This window comes from Miscanthus floridulus, chromosome 9, assembly GCF_019320115.1.
Source record: "Miscanthus floridulus cultivar M001 chromosome 9, ASM1932011v1, whole genome shotgun sequence".
Taxonomy (NCBI): domain Eukaryota; kingdom Viridiplantae; phylum Streptophyta; class Magnoliopsida; order Poales; family Poaceae; genus Miscanthus; species Miscanthus floridulus.
In genome coordinates this window covers 142,915,574-142,935,635 of record NC_089588.1, presented here as the reverse complement: position 1 = coordinate 142,935,635, position 20,062 = coordinate 142,915,574, and the positions used below count along the sequence as shown (strand labels likewise).

The window sequence follows — 20,062 nt, the reverse complement described above, 5'->3', positions numbered from 1 at the left end:
CGGTAATAATGCTACTAACGCTGCCTGCTTGGCCATTTGGCGATGACGTTGCCGGAGGCGGCGGTGGGGATGGCATTGACGGGCTGCCGTGGTCGTCATATCGTCATCGACACTAGGTAGCACACAATCCCAAGATGGACACGAGTTAGTTACTTGCTAGGTTATAATTTAACATGTTCGACTGCAGTGCAAGATATAATTAATCTTAGTAGATCTGAGTAGGGGATGGGAAGAATTATTAATTATCATTACTATTTTTCACACAGAAACAGACATATATAGCACATACCGATGATCACAGTCAGTGTGAGACGACGATTCTGCTGCCGGAGCATGGTTTCGAGGATAGACACAGCTGAGACCCTTCACCGACATGATAACCAGCACTGTAAGGAAGATGAATGCCAGAACAGCACCGAACAGGCTGACAACATAGACACTGCAGTCAGTGTCTCGGCAGCTGCCGGCGTCGTAGGCCGCCATCACTACTGGATTCAGGTTCTTTGCCGAGTGCCTGAGGCACTCGGCAAAGGCAAAGAACACACGGCAAAAAATTGATCGGCAAAGCTCTCTTTGCCGAGTGTCTTTTATCGGGCACTCGGCAAAGGCTTTGCCGAGAGCCTGGGGGCACTCGGCAAAGAAAAGCGACCGTCACGGCGCCGGCCCCGTTGACGGTCGCTTTGCCGAGTGCCAACCCTGCAAGCACTTGGCAAAGATTTTTTATTTTTTTAAAAAAAAATTCTTTGCCGAGTGCCCTCAATCCGGCCCTTGGCAAAATGTTTTTTTTCTAAAAATTCTTTGCCGAGTGTCCCCTGGCCGGCGCTCGGCAAAGTTTGAATTTTTTTTTTAAAAAAATTCTTTGGCGAGTGCCCTCTGACCGGCACTCGGCAAAGTTTGAATTTTTTTTAAAAAAAAATCTTTGCCGAGTGCCATGGCCATAGCACTCGGCAAAGCTGAAAAATGGTTTTCTGAGCGCCCATTTTTCCAGCTTTGCCGAGTGCTGTGACCATGGCACTCGGCAACGGGGTCCTTTGCCGAGTGCAACACTCGGCAAAGTGACCCAAAACGGCAATTTTAAATTTTTTCATATATATCTCATTCATCACATATATATCTCATCCATCACATATATATCTCATCCATCCGCACATATCACATCCATCACAATATATATCACATATATAATAATAAGTGCTCAAGTCCATCCAAATAAATCCACAAGTCCATCAAAGTCCACAAGTGCATCACAAGTATATCACAAGTCTATCACCAAGTGAACAACAAATGAAAAAATACAACGTGCACTCATCTCGGCCACTGCGACTGTGGTGAAGGCCCAGCTCCATCATTCGGAGGTGCATGAGGTGGATTATTCGAACCACTGTCAGATGGAGACTGCACAAAGGAGAAAAGATTGCATGTTAGACAAGATTATTTGGATAGCTAATCTAGGAAGGTAGAGGCCATTCAAGCAAATCACAAGCGAAAATAAAAAACTTTCATACTCACAGGAGTAGCTGCAGCTGCAGGACGCGGAGGCGGAGGTGGAACCAACAGCCCAGCTGGCAGAGAGAAGCCCACACGTTGCCCAAGCCCTTGTAGGAACTTCGTAATGTCTGTCAGCCTCTGTGCCTGGGCCTGCCGCTCGGCCCGCTCGGCCTCCAGCTGGGCCGCCATCCTCTGCTGCCCGGCCTCTAGCTCCTGACGTTGCCTCATTTCTTGTTCCAGCCGGGCCTGCATTATTTCACTCTAATGTTTCAGTAATGCAAAGCTAATTAAGGTGTGTAAAGATCAATGTATAACGAGTAAAACATGAATAACCTCGAGTGCGTCGACCCGATGCTGTACAGCGGTCGGCTGTGTACGAATGGCCGGGCTCTCGCTCGTGCTCCGTGCTCGGATCTGGGAGAGAGAGGGAGTAGAGGCCGTGTCGATGACGCCGTCGCCAAGCCAGAACCGCCCATTCTTCTTGCCTTACCCCGCCCTCATGACGGCCTCTCCATTGAAGTCCTGGGTGCTCGAATCGTGGTCTGGCCCATGGAGCGACTTCACCGCCTCAGTGTACTCACTGATGCGGGAGTGGACGCTCGGGTTCGTGTATGCCTCGGGTGGGTCGTCCAGGTTGAAGGAGACGTCGCACGTTGCCTTGCCCTTGTGGGCCATACACCATGCCTGGAAGTCCGAGCAAGCCTGGCCACTATGTGACGCCGACTGCGAGAAATACAGCACAATGATTAGAAATCAGACAGAACTGAGCGTCACAATAGATAAATGAATTCGCGTACCCATGCTTGTTTGTATCCGGCGAGGTTGCGGCTGCCTTGATGGTGTGCTGGACCTTGCATCTGCAAACGACGGTCCCGGGCATCCCTATGCATCTTGAGGTACTCCTCCGTGAACCACCTCTCCACCATCATCGCCCAGCACTTGGGATACGCTTGGCACCACCAGGGAATCATCTACACGTCATCAAGTATTGGACATATAAGAAGATCAAATTAAACCAACTTAATCTCAAAACGAATCAATATTGATGTTCTTTATTTACCTCAAGGTACTGCTCCTGGGTCAGCTGCATCTCTCTTGCGTCTTTCTTGGTTTTCCTCTCTCCAAGCTTCGACCCGTAGTAGGTTACGATGGCCTGGATGCGCACCTCGTGATGCATGTCAGTGACGAGTTTTTTACAGGCTTTGGTAGTCACCTGCTCCGCCCTGGCCTCAAATCCCTCCTTGCATCTGTAATAAGTCTGCATACAAAAGCGATGTATCCATTCATTATTTCAAGAAAAGTCCAATAAATGCGACGTGTTGAGCAATGTTGTGCGAGGGTGACTTACCCAAAACTCTGCCTTCACCCGCGCCACCTTGTTGGGGTACTCTGCATCGAGGGCGACTGCGTAGTGGTCAAACAAGTAGGCCAGCTCCATCTTCGATGCGTACGTGACAATGCCGGGGAAGTGTTGCCTGCACAGAAGACCCAGGATGCCGTTGACTTGCCGTGTGCTACCACCCGACACAACCACCCAGTTCCTGCACAAGTGATTAAGAAAATTATTAGTTTTTTTCATCATATCATATGAAGTAGTGGTGATAACATATAAAGTTACTTAATTTTGCCCTTCGGGGCGAATCACTGGGCGTTGGTGAGGAAGCGGAACCTGTGGGAGGCTCGCGGGACCTCACAAGTAGACACTTGAAGAGGAGACAGAGGAAGCAGAACCCGTTCCTGCTGCCTTGCACTCATCATCCTCGTGCGGCCCCTCCTCGTCGTCTGTCTGTCGAACCAGCTCCTCGTCCGACTCGTCCACAGGCGCCACCACCTCCTCCTGCTCGTCACGCGGCGTGGGAGGAGATGGCCCCCTCCTGCGGCTGGCGGTCCTCCTCCTCCTATCCGATCCCTCCGCCGCCCCCTCCGCCTCCTCCTGCAGCCGGCGTGTCTTTGGTAAATCGAGTTCACGGACCTATGACGGTCGCCCACCATCTTTGTTCAATCACCTGCAATAAAAAAGAAAAACAAGACGTAATTAGAAATAGGTGCAAAAATGAACAAAACATAATTACAAAAAACATAGTAATACATGTATTAGAAATATATGCAAAAATAAACAAAACATAATTACAAAAAACATAGTATTACATGTATTAGAAATAATCTTCATGATTGAGATTAGCTGGATCATAGGTCTCGTCATCACTATCAACATTGTCCCACTCATCAACACTATCCGAAGGAGGAATGTTGTCTTCATTGTCATTGCCTAAACGTAATCGCTCAAGCATTTGTATGTCCTTCAGATTTTGCACCTCATCTCCAGCGTCCTCGTCATCATCCCTTTCATTGTCTACTTCCATTCCGATCTCTTCGGTTAAGTCTATGTCAAACCTCCCTTGTAGCCTCTCTTCTTGATAGAACTCTCCATCATATGTGTTTGGGTTGAAGTTGTAATCTTCATCGTTTGGGACATGTAGTTTACCGTGTGGTGATACCTTGTGCACAATAGACCAACCCTTAAGATGCTCGGCGTCTTTGCACACGTATGACGTATAATAAACCTGGACGGCCTGTTGAGCCACAATGTAGACATCTTTTCCAAGATAGACGGAATCATGTCGAATCTTTTCCCGTGAACACACCAGGCGCAGAATATCCCATACGCCAGGAAGTCATGCAGGGAGTAGTGGTACCAAACGTGCATTTTGAAGGTTGTCTTTGTAGCTCGATCGTATGTCCATACCCCTTCATCCCAAGCACGGACCAATTCATCAAACACGGGCTCCATGAACACATCCATATTACTCCCTGGGTGTCCAGGAATTATCAACGATAAGAATACGTTATGTCGTTGAAAGGAGACACCGGGGGGGGGGGAGATTAAGGGGGATAACGAAAATGGGCCAACATGTGTATGGGGCAGCCATCATTCCATAAGGATTAAACCCATCTGTTGCCAGCGCGACACGTACATTACGAGCCTCATCTGCTTTGTCACGATGTTTGTCATTAAAGCGGTCCAAGTTTCACCATCGAATAGATGTACCATCTTGTCAGGATTGTACCGTTTGCCATTTTTGTGCCATGTCATCTATTTTGCGGATTCCTCGGTCATGTATAGCCATTGGATCCTCGGTAGGAACAGAAGGTACCATAGGATTTTCACGGGGATCGTAAGTTGCCTCTTCTGGCCATCATCAGAGTCTACCTTCAGGTATCTGGAGGATTTACACTTTGGACAGAACTTTGCATGCTCATGTTCTTTCCTAAATAGGACGCACCCCTTTGGACAAGCATGTATCTGCTCATATGGCATCTTAAGTGCACGAAGGAGTTTATGTGACTCGTACATGCTCTTTGGAAGAATGTGGCCCTCTAGAAGCAAGGTGCCAATCACGGCCAACATCTTGTCGAAGCCTTCTCGACTCAAGTTTAACTCAGACTTCAACCCCATTAAGCATCCAATGGCATCCAGTTGAGACACCGTTGACCGATCATGAAGAGGTTTCTGTGCCGAGTCCATCATGTCATAGAACGCCTGTGCGGCTGCCTCCATCTCCTCCTTCTCACGTCCCTCATCGAACTATCCTTGGTGAAAGTCATCTAACAGGTCTGCTACCCCCGCATCAGCATCAAAAGCCTCCACCCGTGGTCTCACCACCTCCTCTCTCATACGATGGGCTTCACCATGGTGGACCCACCGGGTGTAGTCTGGCGTAAATCCATTCTTCACAAGATGTTTACCCATTTCTACCTTGTTTACCCTTCTCATGTTTCCACATTTGCTGCAGGGACACAAAACTAGGCAATGTCCTTTAGTAGCCTTGCCAAATGCACTATTCAAGAAAGCATCGATCTTGTTCATCCATTTCGTGGTGTAATCACTCTGACTTCTTCAGCCTGTGTACATCCACTGACGGTCATCCATCCTCTAACATATGTATCAGCGAGTAATGTAACCATCAATTGCATCTACATGGTGTTCCTACTGTCTAATAGGTGAGGATAGGTCCTAATCCCACCCACGGATGCATAGATGAGGTTAGTTTCCATGCTCTACTCCTATCCGAGACAGAATTTCGGCAGCACCTCCCCGCTGTTCTCTAGATACACGTCCTGCCAAAGAAGAGTGCGTATCCGGAGAACAATAGGGAGATGATGCCGAAACTCTGTCTCGGACCGAAGCAGACCATGGAAACTAACCAATCTACGCATCCGTGGGCTGTCCAAAAAACGTGGATAATCCGAAACAGATATGGTCATAGATATGCAAAGATTTGCATACCTCCAACCGTATCTCTTTCGAACGGGAGACGCCTAACTGGGTTACGCGATCTACGACCATGATACGAAAAGAGGGGTTATACCTAGGGTGGCGGCGGAGTTAGGCTAGCGGGGCCGTGGTGGGTCGGTGCAGTGGCGTGGCGACGCGGTGCAGGCAGACTGGCACGGCGACGGGAACTCCGACTTGGCTCCGACGGGCTCTTCTCTACAAAAATGGAACAAAATACTATCATTTAAAAAAATCGGCAGAACCTCCCCTGCACGGTGAGGTTTCCAAAACCTGCAAAAAACAATGGCACGATGGCCGACAAGCACATATGTCTCAAGAGAAGCCATGTAGTTTGGATATCAATCCATGCAAAAGAATATATCCATGTAGTACCACTACTTCTACTACTACTTCCACTATTGCTACTACTACTACCACTAGTTCTACTACTACTACTACCACTATTGCTACTACTACCACTAGTTCTACTACTACTACCACTACTTCTACTACTACCACTAGTTCTACTACTACCACCACTACTTCTAATACTACTACTACCACTAGCACTACTACTACAACTAATACTACTACAACTATCACTACCACGACAACAACAAGAGAGAGGACATACCTGACGGGCGCCGGGGGTAGGGGCGGGCGGTGTTGGGATCGGGGTCGGGGTTGCCGGAGTCGGGAACGGGGTCAGGCACGGGCGACGTTGGGGCGGGCGGTCCATGGGGCACGGCCAGGGGCAGGGCCGGCTCCTCCTCCTCCTCCCCTCCTCCCCCTCCCCCTCCTCCACCCGCCGGCATTGGCGGGCTGGCGTGGGCGAGCTAGCCAAGCTCAGCCATATGCGGGCGCGGGGGCGGGGGCTGGCGAGGGCGGGGGCAGGCGCCGGCGTGCGGCGTGGGGAGGGGCTGCGGTGGGCGGCGCACGGCGCGGGGAAGGGTGATGGTGCGCGGCGGTGGCGGTGGCCCGGTGGTTGGCGGGCGCGAGGGCGACCGCGGGCGCGGCGCACGGGGAGGGGAGGGCGGCGCGAGGAGGGGCGGGGCGGCCGGCCGGCTGACGCAGGGTGACGCAGGACAACGGCGCGCGTGTGTGGGAGGGAGGGAGGTAACGGGTGGCCGGTTAAGGGCCGTTTGCCGAGTGCCCTGATCTGGCACTCGGCAAAGGAGCCGGTTTGCCGAGTGCCAGATCAGGGCACTCGACAAACGTGTTTTCCTTCTTTTTTTTGAAATCTAAACCCTAAACCGCACTGCACCATATTTTTTTAAAAAAATACCACATTGTCGAGTGCCGAGCGAAGAGGCACTCGGCAAACATTTTTAAAAATTTTTGGCACGCTCTTTACCGAGTGTCCCCACGAACACTCGGCAAAGGGAACACTTTGTCGAGTGCCTAACATCTGGCACTCGGCAAGGAGCATGTTTGCCGAGTGTCAAAAGATGACACTCGGCAAACCAAATTTTTTTTTGTATTTTGACCTCCAAACTTTTGCTGTAGTCCTCTTACAGTACTTGGTACTCCATGTCGAAATTTGGTACATTTCCCTAACTGTTTGCTATATTTAGTTAATTTATTTCATTTAATTAAATTTTTTCGAAAAATGCAAATTTGAACTGCACGTGCATCGAATAATGGAATTTAATGATTCAAAAAATGATATTCATGGTATTGAGTGTAGTGTGAGGCCGTATCTAGGAACGGAACTGAAATTTTGAGCATCTTGTTCACGAAACATGACCATGAACTTGCGGACGAATTGTTTTTAAATTCTATAAAATGCAAACGAATTCCAAAAATCATGAAACTTATCGAGATGTCATGATATCGTATGTGGAGATCGTGACAAAAATTTGAGAAGGTTTGGTACACGTTATCACATACGATGCTTACAAACCAGGACATCTCAACATGTGACCCATGTCGAGATGTCCTGGTTTGTAAGCATCGTATGTGATAACGAGCACCAAACATTCTCAAATTTTTATCACATCCTCCACATACGATATCATGACATCTCAATAAGTTTCATGATTTTTGGACTTCGTTTGCATTTTATAGAATTTAAAAACAATTTGTCCGTAAGTTCGTGGTCATGTTTCGTGAACAAGATGTTTGAAAGTTTGGGTCCGTTCCTGGATACGGCCTCACACTACACTCAATACCATGAATATCATTTTTTGAATCATTAAATTCCATTATTAGATGCACGTGCAGTTCAAATTTGTATTTTCCGAAAAAATCAATTAAATGAAATAAATTAACTAAATATACCAAACAGTTCGGGAAATGTACCAAATTTCGACATGGAGTACCAAGTACTATAAGAGGACTACAGAAAAAATTTGGAGGTCAAAATACAAAAAAAAATTTGGTTTGCCGAGTGTCATCTTTTGACACTCGCCAAAGAAGTGGTTTGCCGAGTGCCTACCCGCTGGCACTCGGCAAACCTGGACGGCAGGCAATGGCCGTTACCTGACGCCATTTTTTGCCGAGCCCCAGGGTTTGCCGAGTGCCTGACACTCGGTAAAAATGGCCATTGCCGAGTGTCTGGCTTTGCCGAGTGCCTGACACTCGGCAAAGCCTTCTTTGCCGAGTGTATATCGTTGCCGAGTGCGGCACTCGGCAAAATAGCTCTTTGCCGAGTGCTCGATTTTTAGCCCTCGACAAAGAAAGTTGCACTCGACAAAAGGCCCTGTTTCTCGTAGTGCATGAGACCAAGCAGCGAGCCGAGGACGAACACGTGCAGCGCCAAGGACCACGTGGAGCTCGTGGTCAGCTTATTCTTCTTCTCCGGGTGCAAGAGCAGCACGATGATGAAGAGGGACGCGACGAACGCAGTGGTGTTGCAGTAGAAGAACATCCTCAGGTGGCCCCCATGGTGCGCCTCGACGAGTGATTCGCCGGGGCGGTAACGGTGCCCGTGCCCTCCGCCGGCACCACCCTACCGCCGGCCATCGTCGAACGTGTCCCAGAAGCCCCTTGGCAGGTTGAGCCCAGCAACATAGGTGATGGCCGTCGCAAAGGTGGCGAGCAGCAACAGGACCTTGCACCATTTCTTGGGCCTGAGAAGGACGGAGGAGACGATGTGGGGACGACGACGATCCTCCTCCTCTTGGTCTTCCTCTTCATCCACCACCTCCACCTCCTCTGCCGCCACCGACGAAGATGGAGAGACGTGTGACAAGCCCTGTAGGATGTGTACGCCTACATAGGCGGAGAGCGCGAGCATGAGCGATGTGGTGTACACGGTGGTGGCCAGCTTGTCCCGGCAGCTGCCCGCGAGGTAGGCCCCCATGAGCGAAAGGGCCTCTAGCCTAGTAGTTAGAGCACATCAGTAGCATCCAGTAGACCTGGGTTCAGTCTCCGTGGGAGCGAATTAAAAAGGTCTAGAATAAAAAAATAAAAAAAAATATGTTGGGGTTTCCCATGCTGACTTTGGTCAAAAAAAAGGTAGGGCCCCATGAGGCCAAGCAGGTCCAGCACCATGACCAGGCGCAGCACGGCCAGCTGGACCCTGTCGGGGTTCTTGAGCAGGATCGAGGAGGAAGATGACGACGAGCGACGCGGCGAGCGGCGTGGAGTTGCAGTAGTAGAAAGACAGGAACCTGCGGCGGTGCATGAACCGGAGGATAGGTCCCCCGACATTGATGCTGACACCACCAGTAGCTGCCGGAGCTGGAGTAGGAGCAAGAGCAGGCCCGTCTTGCTGCCACACCCCGCCTGGTGGGTTCATGTAACACTCTGGGTGTTTAAATACTAAAACCTGACATGTCATCATACGCATTGCAAAGCATTTGGCATTTGGTGAAAACTTTGAGATGCATACACTAAAACAAGTTTATATTTATGTGGTATGTGTTGAATTGTATTGTTTGACTCAAGTTCAAAGTTTGCTTGGATTTTTAAATTTTCGAGAAAACCCTGATTTTCAGCATTTAAATCCTACCCTGAAAACTCATTTCAAAATTTAAGCATATTTTGGGGTTGAGCCCAAAAGCAAAAATGTAGAGCTTGTCAAGTTATACAAAGTTTGTTTTTGAAGTTATCAAAGTTGTTATGAAAAGTTTGAAGTAATTCGAAAAGGCGTAAATCGTTAAATGTTCCCTATTTGAATTCAAAAGTTCATTTCAAAATGTAGACCAAATTAGGGGTTGATTATAAAAGCAGAGTTGTAGAACTTTTGATTTTGAACAACTTTTATTTTTGGAGATTTTTGAGTTGTTATACAAAATTGGGAGTAATTTGAATTTGAAATCGAATGGCAAATCTGTAAATTCGATGAACAGTACTCACCGCCTTAGCTACACCGCCGGCGACCTTCGGTTCGCTTCCAGGCGCGCGCGTGGATGTCTTCGGCGTCACGCTGGCGTGGTGAAGGCCACAGCGCAGCTTCCTCGCGCTTTTGAGCCGCTGTACTTAGCCTTGGCCGTCGCCGTTTGCCTCCGCTCTCTTGCTCTGTTTTCCCGACGCCACGGCCATAACTCCGGCGAGCTCGTGTTGATGCCATAGTGCTTCACCGTCGCAGCCAAGCTTGTCCCAGCTCCGTCTCATCCTTGCGTACCTAGCCAACTAGCCCTGGTTGCTTGCCATCGTCGGGAAACGCCGCTCGGCGCTTTTCTTCCTCGCGGCCGGCAGCACCACCGTGGTGTGCGCGTCGCCGTGGTCAGCGTGCTACGGTGAGCCTCTGCCCTTGCTGAGTCTTGCTTCAGCTTTGCCACAATGATGTGATGCTTTGTGACCAATTGATTACTCATTTTGTCCATCATAGCCACCGGAGCGCCACCGTCGCTGTTGCTTGCTCTGCCGTGACCGTGGTGACCATTGAACTGCGCCTCCAGTGCTCCTCCGGCCTTGTGCTCTGCTCAGTCGCGTTTGGGGTGAGCTGCTGATGCTTCCTGGGCCAATTGTTTATGCTTTGCAGGTCTCCTGTCGCTGACGTAGCGTAGCTGCACCGTCGTGGCCGCCATGGCCGGCGTAGTGCTCGGTCCAGTCCATAGTTAGTCCAGCTTGTGCTCAAAATGGATGCGCCTAGTCTCGGGGAGGGTGTAGGTATCTTGGCCGTCGCTGTTGGACTCACTGGCGGTGAGATATCGCCGGTCAGCGCCATCATCGCCATAGTCAAAGCGGGAGGAAGGGGATGACAGGTGGGGTCACCATGTCAGCGACTCAGCGTTCAAAATGGATTTTTCTATTTTTAGATTGAATGAATAGTGTCTATTTTTGTTATTTTTGTGTAGATTTATTTAGAGCTCCAAAAATTATGAATATTTTTGTGTGACCTCTATGTGATGTATGTTATTTAAGAAAAATATGAAATAATGTTTTTCAGTACTTTTTGAATGTGATAAAAATTGCTTAATTAATTAATCAATGGATTTCCATGATTTTTCTAGGCTTATTTATTTATCCAAAAATTATGAAAATTGTTTTGCCACTTAGTTATCATGTGATAAACATCTACAAAAATTTTGAGGTCAATTGGAACAAGTTGATTTATTTCATAATTCTTAATTAATTAATTAATTCTTAAAAGCAAATAGTAACCTTTAGTGATTTAGGTTTTGTTTGAATTTTTGATTGAGTGATGTCCTTGGGTCATTAGTGGATAATGATCCTTGGCAATTGATGAATGTGTTACGAAAAAGGTTTAGTTGGTTTTGTTGGCTTGCAACTGTACCGTGAAGGAAAGTTGTATTCTAGTTGTTAACTTTTGCATCTATCATCGAGCATCATGTTTCGTATTTCGCATCATGTTAAACATAGCATTGTTACTACGTGTAGTGAACGAAGGTGAACACGTGATAGTTAATCAAGTTGCAGAGGTGGTTAATCCGTCTGTTGAGGTCGGATCGAATACTTGTGAAACGTCGCAGGAACCAGACTTTTCCGTCAACGAAGGCAAGCCCCGGATGCATTTAACCCTACCTTGTGTTTTACAAATTAATTTTGCTTTTGCTTTTATATACTGCATTAAGTGATTAGGAGTCAAGTGAAAACCTAATTGGTGCATTACCAACCTTGCTTTTCCATATCTACCTTGATTACCTGTTTTATTCGTAAATGACTAGTTTGGCTTAGTCATGATTAGTCAGGTGATTACCTGTTACCTGCGAGTTTTAAATGGATCTTTGGTTACTTATGTTATCATGAAATATGAGAATGAGAAGTAATAAATCTAGACCGGGCGGACTCGGTGTGTGAGAGCCACAAGACGTGGAGGTCTTGTGAGCGACTTCTTTCCGCCTGTGTCGATTAAGGTCCGTACCGTTGTTGAATTGTATGAGGTGAGACTTTGTAGTACTAACCACATACTCCGGTAAGCCTTAACTTGGCGATTCTAGTACGAGAATGGCTACTCGCGCACTGGGAGTGGAGAGATGGAGGGAATAGCGTGTACCCACGTGGCAATAGACTGGATTGGTGGAGTACTGTATTCTCGGGTGGCGCGGACCCGTTCTTGTGTTAGAGGATCTGAGGGTAGGTTGGTATATGTAGGTTGGGGACCTGCATATGTCGTGTGGTCTGGAATCCCCATCTGGATTTAATCGGTTCAAATCGTCGTTGCTCCTCGGTTATGGAGACTCAACTCACTGTTCATCATCGTAGTTTAATAACTGAAATTTGAGAAGGTGTTGGATATGAATTTTCATGATCTCAATACGGATCGTGTCATCTTTGTATATGATTTTATGAAGTTTTAAATGTCGAAATAAAGAATTTTTGTTAAAGAGCTTTTACGCAAAAGAACTTTGGTTATTGTTAAAGCCATACCTTGAATTCCTGAGCCTGCATTCATGAGTTTATCAGTTCTTATATCAGTTAAGTCTTGTTGAGTACTTTTGTACTCAGGGTTCGTTGACCCTTGTTACAGGTGAGACTCATAAGCAGATCTGTTTTGGATCGTGCTGCATGACTATTGTTCGATCTGACGATGAGAAGCAAATGTGTGGCCCTTGGGAAGGGCAGTTCTACTGTGTGTTTTGTATTATGTTATAATGTCACTCCACTACTACGTTTTGTATTAATTATCGAACTTAGTTTGTAAGATTTGAAACAACTGGTTTGTAAACTAAGTTATCGTAAGACTTCCGCTGTTTTTACTCTGGTGTAGATATTTGAATAAATGTTGTAATACTGCAATGACTCTGTAACGTGATCCTGCTCGGAAATCGTGGATGATTCGGGGTTCCCTGAGGACACCCGACAGTCTTCTTAAGTTACTGGAAATATATGCACAGATGTCAAAGGTCGTCGGACAGTGACAGATGCATGTGAGTCCTATAATTTAGGATGTTCTACCACAGTTCAGCCCCGCCACGTAGGTGACGCTGACCACAAGCGCGGCCAGCAGCAAGAGCTGCTTCCGGAGCTTGTACTCCGATGACTCCCTGGGCTCTTCCTCATAAACGCCGGCTTCCGACGGCATCGCCACGGTCGCCGGCACGGTCGTCAGTTTTTTTATTGCTTTCTTGTATTGCTATTCGTACGTAGTAGTACGTGGGTAGTCACTAGTGGGTGTCGCACGGAGTGAGCTTACACTGTCCTAGGTAGTAGTAGACTGACACAAGGAGGAGACTGGAGCTCGTGCTATTTTCTTCTGCACTCGGCAGCAACAGATCCTGGGATCATAATACTAATCAGCAGACATGGAGACTGAGTCCTTGCAATTGACTAATGTCGTCGACCTGAGTACCTCAACAAATCTTCTGACAACTAAAACAAACAAGTCCATTTTATCCCCTGATCTCGATTTGTTGCTGAATTCGGAAACCCTTCCCAACACTGATACTAAATGGCATATACACACTTTAACATTTTGAAACAATGGTGGCCCACATGTCACGTGATTTTTCTACGTACCAGTGGCAGACCATTTGTCACGGGACCGTGAAACATCTCAAAAATTCAAATTTAGAATCATTTGTACTCAAAACTATTTTCAAAATATATTTCGGAAACTAAAAACATTTGAACTCTATTTTACCTTTCAACTCATATTCACCTCAAATCCGAGTCACATCTCTCTAAACCCCATTGCCCAAACACATAGGCTGCACAGTGTGTCAGACAACATCACCGGCCCGTACCCCACTTTTTCCTCCCTCGACCGTTCGCCTTCGCTGACAGCACCCGCATGCGCCGACCCCACCACCACCGCACAAGGCACTAAACCCGCTCGCGCGACATACTGGCCCCACCTCCTCCGCCTTCTCATCGCTGTCGCACAGCCTCATCGTGTCTAAGTACACAATAGCACTTCACTGCCGGTTCAAAACACCTCATCACTGTCAAATTTTGAACCGGCACAACCATATCGACAGTGATGAGGGTCAACTATCACTGTCGGTTCCTACAAACCGGCAGTGTTCTTCAACCTCACTGTCGGTTCTTTACTAAACCTGGCAGAGTTCAATTCCACCAACACTGCCGGTTCAAGAGACCACCTGGTAGTGTAACCTCGAACATCACTGTTGGTTTGTGTTTTAACTGGCAGTGTTGTCGTAACCAGCATTGCCGGTTTGTGACAAGAACCGTCAGTGATGGCTAAGCCAACACTGCCGGTTTGTGGCTCAAGCCGGCAGTGTCATCTTGGGCATCACTCCGGTTTGTTGCTAACCGGCAGCGATGGTTACGACAACATTGCCGGTTTGTTGCTAACCAACAGTGATGGTTACGATAACACTGCCAGTTTGTTGCTAACCGACAGTGATGGCCCGTTCGCATTTTATTATTTTATAATTTATTTTACTTTATATTTTTTCGTGGAATCGGGTTTCGCTTTATATACGCTACATAGACGACATATCCATCAATATTAAACATTACAAATGTTACGGTTACAGCTCAAATGTTCTTATCAAGATCTCGATCCCTCAAAAAAAAGAAATTATTCGATAAGATAAAGCATTCTTCTCGGACTTCTTACATTAATCTAGCGAGCCGCTCTGGGCCATACTGGTCCTTGAACCTCACGGATTTTGCAATGGAAAACACTCCATCTTTTTCCAATACCTCGGCTAAGATGAATTTTGCCAGCTCCGATTGCAGTGCGACGATCTCCATGTCTAACAACCTTTCGTGGTTATATTTTTTGCGCTGTCGTTCAAAAAAGATGATATCCAAAGAGAAATCAGTAAATCATTTTGTTGAATTATTAACAGACATAAATGAAATGGGGATTATACACACCAACTTATCTGTTTCTTCCGATTTCCCGCCGATGTAGCGAAGCATTGCCCACAGTATATAAAACCCGCATCCATTGTTTCCCGCCGGCTGTTTTAGGTACTTCCCCTCCATTTTGACAACCTTGAACGATATGTCTTCTTCGGACACTGTGCAACATTAAAAGAAGAAAATTAGAAAGCGGTATGTGTGACTAGAAAATAATATGTTATTAGGATCGCTTACTAATTCAGCACTGCCACCGGTGCATCCAGATGATGAAATAGTTTTTTCTTCGAGTCCCACACCTCGATCAGATTTTTAGCAAGATTGACACAAATGAAGACGAAATAGTTGCTGCAATCATAGAATCCTAATTATCAAAAAATCTTAATGAAAAAAGAAGCATAAAATTAAAAACCGAGAACACATACTCGCAGTTGTAGGCTAGAAGTATGTGGGTTTTGTTTTTCATCTTGAATTCATAAAAAACAGCAATCTATCTCTCTTTCAAGTCTTCCACGTCACATCCATGGAGGCCTAAACATGTCTTCTCATTGACTCGCAAGGGGTCCAAGAAGCCTATGTTATCCCATTTGCTTTTTAATATGCAAAATTTTACTATACACCTACATAAAATCATGGGAATTGATCAAAAGTTAACAATTTGTGTCACAAGAGAGTAGTTAATTATAATATCGTGCGTATAGGGTACATACATAGTCCACAGCGTCAACATTTATGAATCGAAAGAGCGTTTCTGGTATAGCTGGAATAAGCAGCCCCACTCGACATCGAACTTCTCTTGTTTAGGATAATAAAAAACATATGGCGAACGGATAATAACCTCAAAACCAAAGTCCTCCGTCTCTGTTGCTTGAGCCATGTAATATTCATGCAACTAGCGCATATATGTTGTCAAATTTTTATACTCGTCACCGGGAACCAAAAGATTGCCCCTTTCATACTTTATTGCCGGTGTTCCCGTCCCTTGTACATCATAATAGATGTTCGCGGCCTCTTCCATGGTTAATTCGGGGTTGTCTTCGACGTACTTCTATACCTTCCTTAAATCTTCATTGTGTATTTCATCGGCTCTTATTATAGCGTACTGATTCTGTGTTTGCCTTTCGAAATCAGACTTCAACAAACGCGGAGGTAGTGAGGAACAGAGATTGAAGAAACTAACACAATCTTCCTTCGAGATGTGTGCTGTAAATTTCCCTTCCATCAAGTTTGTAACGCTGCCACTGAACAACCTTTTTCTTTTTTGTTGGTCTACTTTGGGAGCATTAGCGACCAAATCCAAGGACCTTTTCTGTGACTGCGAGGATGCCTTTGATCTTGTTTTGGGCTGAGGTGGAGGAGGAGGAGGATGACGACGAGAATTCTGTTTTCCCGATGCTGATGAAGATGGAGGAGGAGTAGTCTTCTCTTTTCTCGGGGCTGATGAAGATGGAGTCGGACGAGGAGGAATAGAAAGAGACCTCAGTCTTCTCGGGGGTGATGGCAAGGGATGAGGAGGGGAGTGATCTCTGTTGGGAGATGGTGAGTTATCATCGTGGGTGGGCGAAGACTCGCAGTTGTCCTCATCATCAGAGGACAATTGGTGGTAAAGCTTAATGAAGCGCTTGCGCCAGACCACTTGAGAGCCCTTGTTATGACCAAGTTTCGGTCTGTCTTCCATTGCGGGATACTCAATGTGTATTTTATTATACTTCTTATCAAGTATTATGTCAATGGTGACGTGAGCATACCCCTATGGAATTGGGTGGCCATTAATTGTCCCGTCTCCCATAGGCCAGGCCTGGCCGAGCGCCACCTTGTCTTTTGTCTATTCCTGACGGATATACAACTTGACATTGACGGGTTCAGTGATGCCGTCCACCAGATGAGGCACATTCACATCTTCATCGAGCGGGGTGGATCCGCAGCTGCTGCGACCCCTAAACTGTGGGCTAAAGGTAGTAGGAGTAAGGTTTTGTGGTACTCCTGACCCCTTGGACAGCAAAATTTGCTGGACTCGTGCTTCAACAGTCGCCTCAATCCGTGCGTCCATTCTGTCTTCCATCTCTTTTAGTCGCCTCAAACACTCTGCCTCCTGATCCGCTCTACCCCTTCGAGCAGCTCCGGTAAGTGTGAGATTCTTCAGGGAATGCTAGTTTGCAAGGAACAATACCGGTTCCTCTAGTGCGACTAGGGTGCTCCTTGGTTCTGAGTGCTTGGGTGAGCACGTCTTTCTCCCTATTAGAAGTGTGAGTCCCTTGCCTCACCTCCTCAGTTACCTAGGAGATCCTCTGGATGAGTTCACTCATGGGTGGATTTGTGGAGCTAAAGCTCCCATCCTCGACGTGGCGTACATTCCTCCCAATATAGTATAATACCAATCTTGGCTCCCAATGGGTGGTCTCAACCTGAACGCCTTCCTCAACAAGGCGGTCCATCTTTTCAAGTTTTGCTTCAAATTCTAGTATCTTTTTGGCATAGCCACGAGAGCCAAGATGATGAGGATTCATCGCTTTCTGCGAGTTCTCCTTATTCTTCCTTCTCAGTTCTAAGTACTCCTCGAATAACCTATATTCCTTGAAATCCTGCCAGAAGTCCTTCTGCTTGCTAAACTGTCCACTAGAGAAATTTGGCTCTTTATTTTGGAGGACAAAATTCTTGTACAATGTCCCCTTGAAATTCTTGAAGCATGTCCCCATGATTTCTTTTCCTTTTTTCTTGACTACCTCCATGTCATACTCTGTTGGGAAAGTGAAATACTCTAGGATCTTGATATCCCATATGTAATCCTTCTCACTTTCGGGAACCCTCCACGGGTCATTATCTTTCCCATTCCACTTCCTGTACCTAATCGGGATGAAGTCCCTTACAAGTAACCCGAGGATAGTCTTGTATTTGGTCAAAGCTATAGGCGGCGAGTGTGGATCCCCGAATTCATCGAACTTAGTGATGTGCCAGTGTGAATTCCTACCAATAGGAATCGTTAACACGCCTCGCTTGGATCTGGCCTTCCTGCTACCCGAACCCTCTAACTCCTTGGCCGACGAAGGCTCCTACTGGAGACACCAAGTGAGCTACGACCCTCTCAATTGATTAGCGTGCTTGGCTACATAGTCACATGATACCAAAGTTACCTGGCCATCTTGGTCATTTTGACCCAGTTCGAGTAGGCTGGACGGGGTCCTTGGCTGCTCGTTCTCACCGTCCTGATTGATACCATCACCGTTTGTCGGATCATGCGCCTCTCTCGTCCCAGCGATATCAGCCGCTTCTTGTTGCTGATCTGTTCTTCGGCGATGGGGTAACAGGCGATGACGAGTCACGGCTGTGAGACGATCGTGGTTAGTTTTGGCTGCGGACAACTACTAATAGCATATGTTCAGATATATATATATATATATATATATATATATATATATATATATATATATATATATATATATATATATATATATATATAATATGTTTAATGCAAAGTCTAATAATAAGTCAACATACAATAAAGTCAAATAATAACATATGTTCACCTAGAACAAATTCATTGTTTGATTTACCACATACAACAAAGTCCTCCTACTATTCTACAAAACTAAGCCTACATCAACTTCTAAATAAGAAAAGCAATGACCATAGCCATAAATAAAAGCATGACATCTTTCCAAGACCAAGGAGCAATTCTCCTAATCTTCACTTCTCCGGCAGGTGGCTTCTCTTCAATCTCCAATGCCAGTGGATGGCCATGGTTTGCATTCATTGGACCATAGTAGGCCGGTTGCCCATGGTTTGCAAGGTAGGCCGGATGACTATAGTAGGCCCTCAAAGCTTCAGCTTCTGTGTTGTATTTTTTGTGCAAATTACCACGGTAGCGATTGACTTGAGCATAGCAATTTTCCTAGGTTCAAAAAATCCTAGGCACGTGACCAACATGCACTACATACCATGCCATGGTTGCCTATACATTTAAGTAAATTAGGTTGTCATTCAAACATGATGTATTCTTATAAAATTTAATATATTTATGAATAATACACAACCATTGCATAGATAGGAGTGTTTGGAAAATAAGTATTCACGTGCCTAGACATTGATCGCTTCTGCTGGGTTTGAACTCTAGCCTACCCCAACTTGTTAGGGACTTATAGGCTTTGTTGTTGTTGTTGTTGTACACAACCATTGCATAGACAAACAAAGGATATAAAATACAAATGTGACAACTATGTTGGCAATGTTCCTGATATAGGTCTACAGCTTTCCACCATGGTTTCATTACGTTAGTCTGTTAATATAGACCAATTTTAAAAGTTGTTTTTAACTTTTTTTTTCTAGAACAATCATCTATAGATGCCTTTTTTAAGCATGCTATACATTCCATCAAAATCAATTGACACTCTATCTATAGCGATTATTTTTCCTACAAATGAAATTTAGCAACATCATTTCTAGATGTAGACCTTTTTTTACTAATGTACGTTGTTAAGCAATGTATAGGTTGAGCTCAGCTTCCCAAATGCAGTTCTTTGTACAAGCAGGCTTAAAGCCTTTGCTGCAGATTAAAAATAGAGGGGAACAAAATAATTTATAAAAGGAAGATTAAAAAAATAACCAAAAAGATAACAACACATGACCATAGCACACATGTTGTAGCCTCAGCAATAGTTACTACAACTTATGATTATATCATCATTGCACATGACCATAGCCTCAGTCCAATTAATATATTAAGTCATCATAACCTTAGTCTAAGTGCCATCATGGACGAGAGAAAACACTCAGATTAAATATAGTTATCATCAGCACTAACATCATAGGAAATGGATAGCGCTAAGAAGTAAGAAGACACCATTGGCAATGGATCAATGCTCAGATTAAAAACAACCATCATAAGCATAGACATGTGCTTGGTATAGAGAAATCCTTAGAATATAATCAATCATCATTGGCATGGACATGTGCTCAGATTTATATAACAAACATATTTCAACAATGGACATGAGTATAACCATTTTCATTAACAAATTCAATTCGAGCTTGAGCAATCACTGAGAGAGAGATAAGGTTGACGGCTGACAACCATTGTGGGAAACAAGGTTGAGCTACAAAAACTCCAAACCATGGGGT

The 20,062-nt window shown here is 45.8% G+C and overlaps 1 pseudogene; it reads right to left on the bottom strand.

Moving 5' to 3' along the window:
- Positions 1-168: 168 nt before the first annotated feature.
- On the bottom strand, positions 169-13,199 carry LOC136481160 (uncharacterized; annotated as a pseudogene).
- Between the last annotated feature and the right edge of the window lie 6,863 nt (positions 13,200-20,062).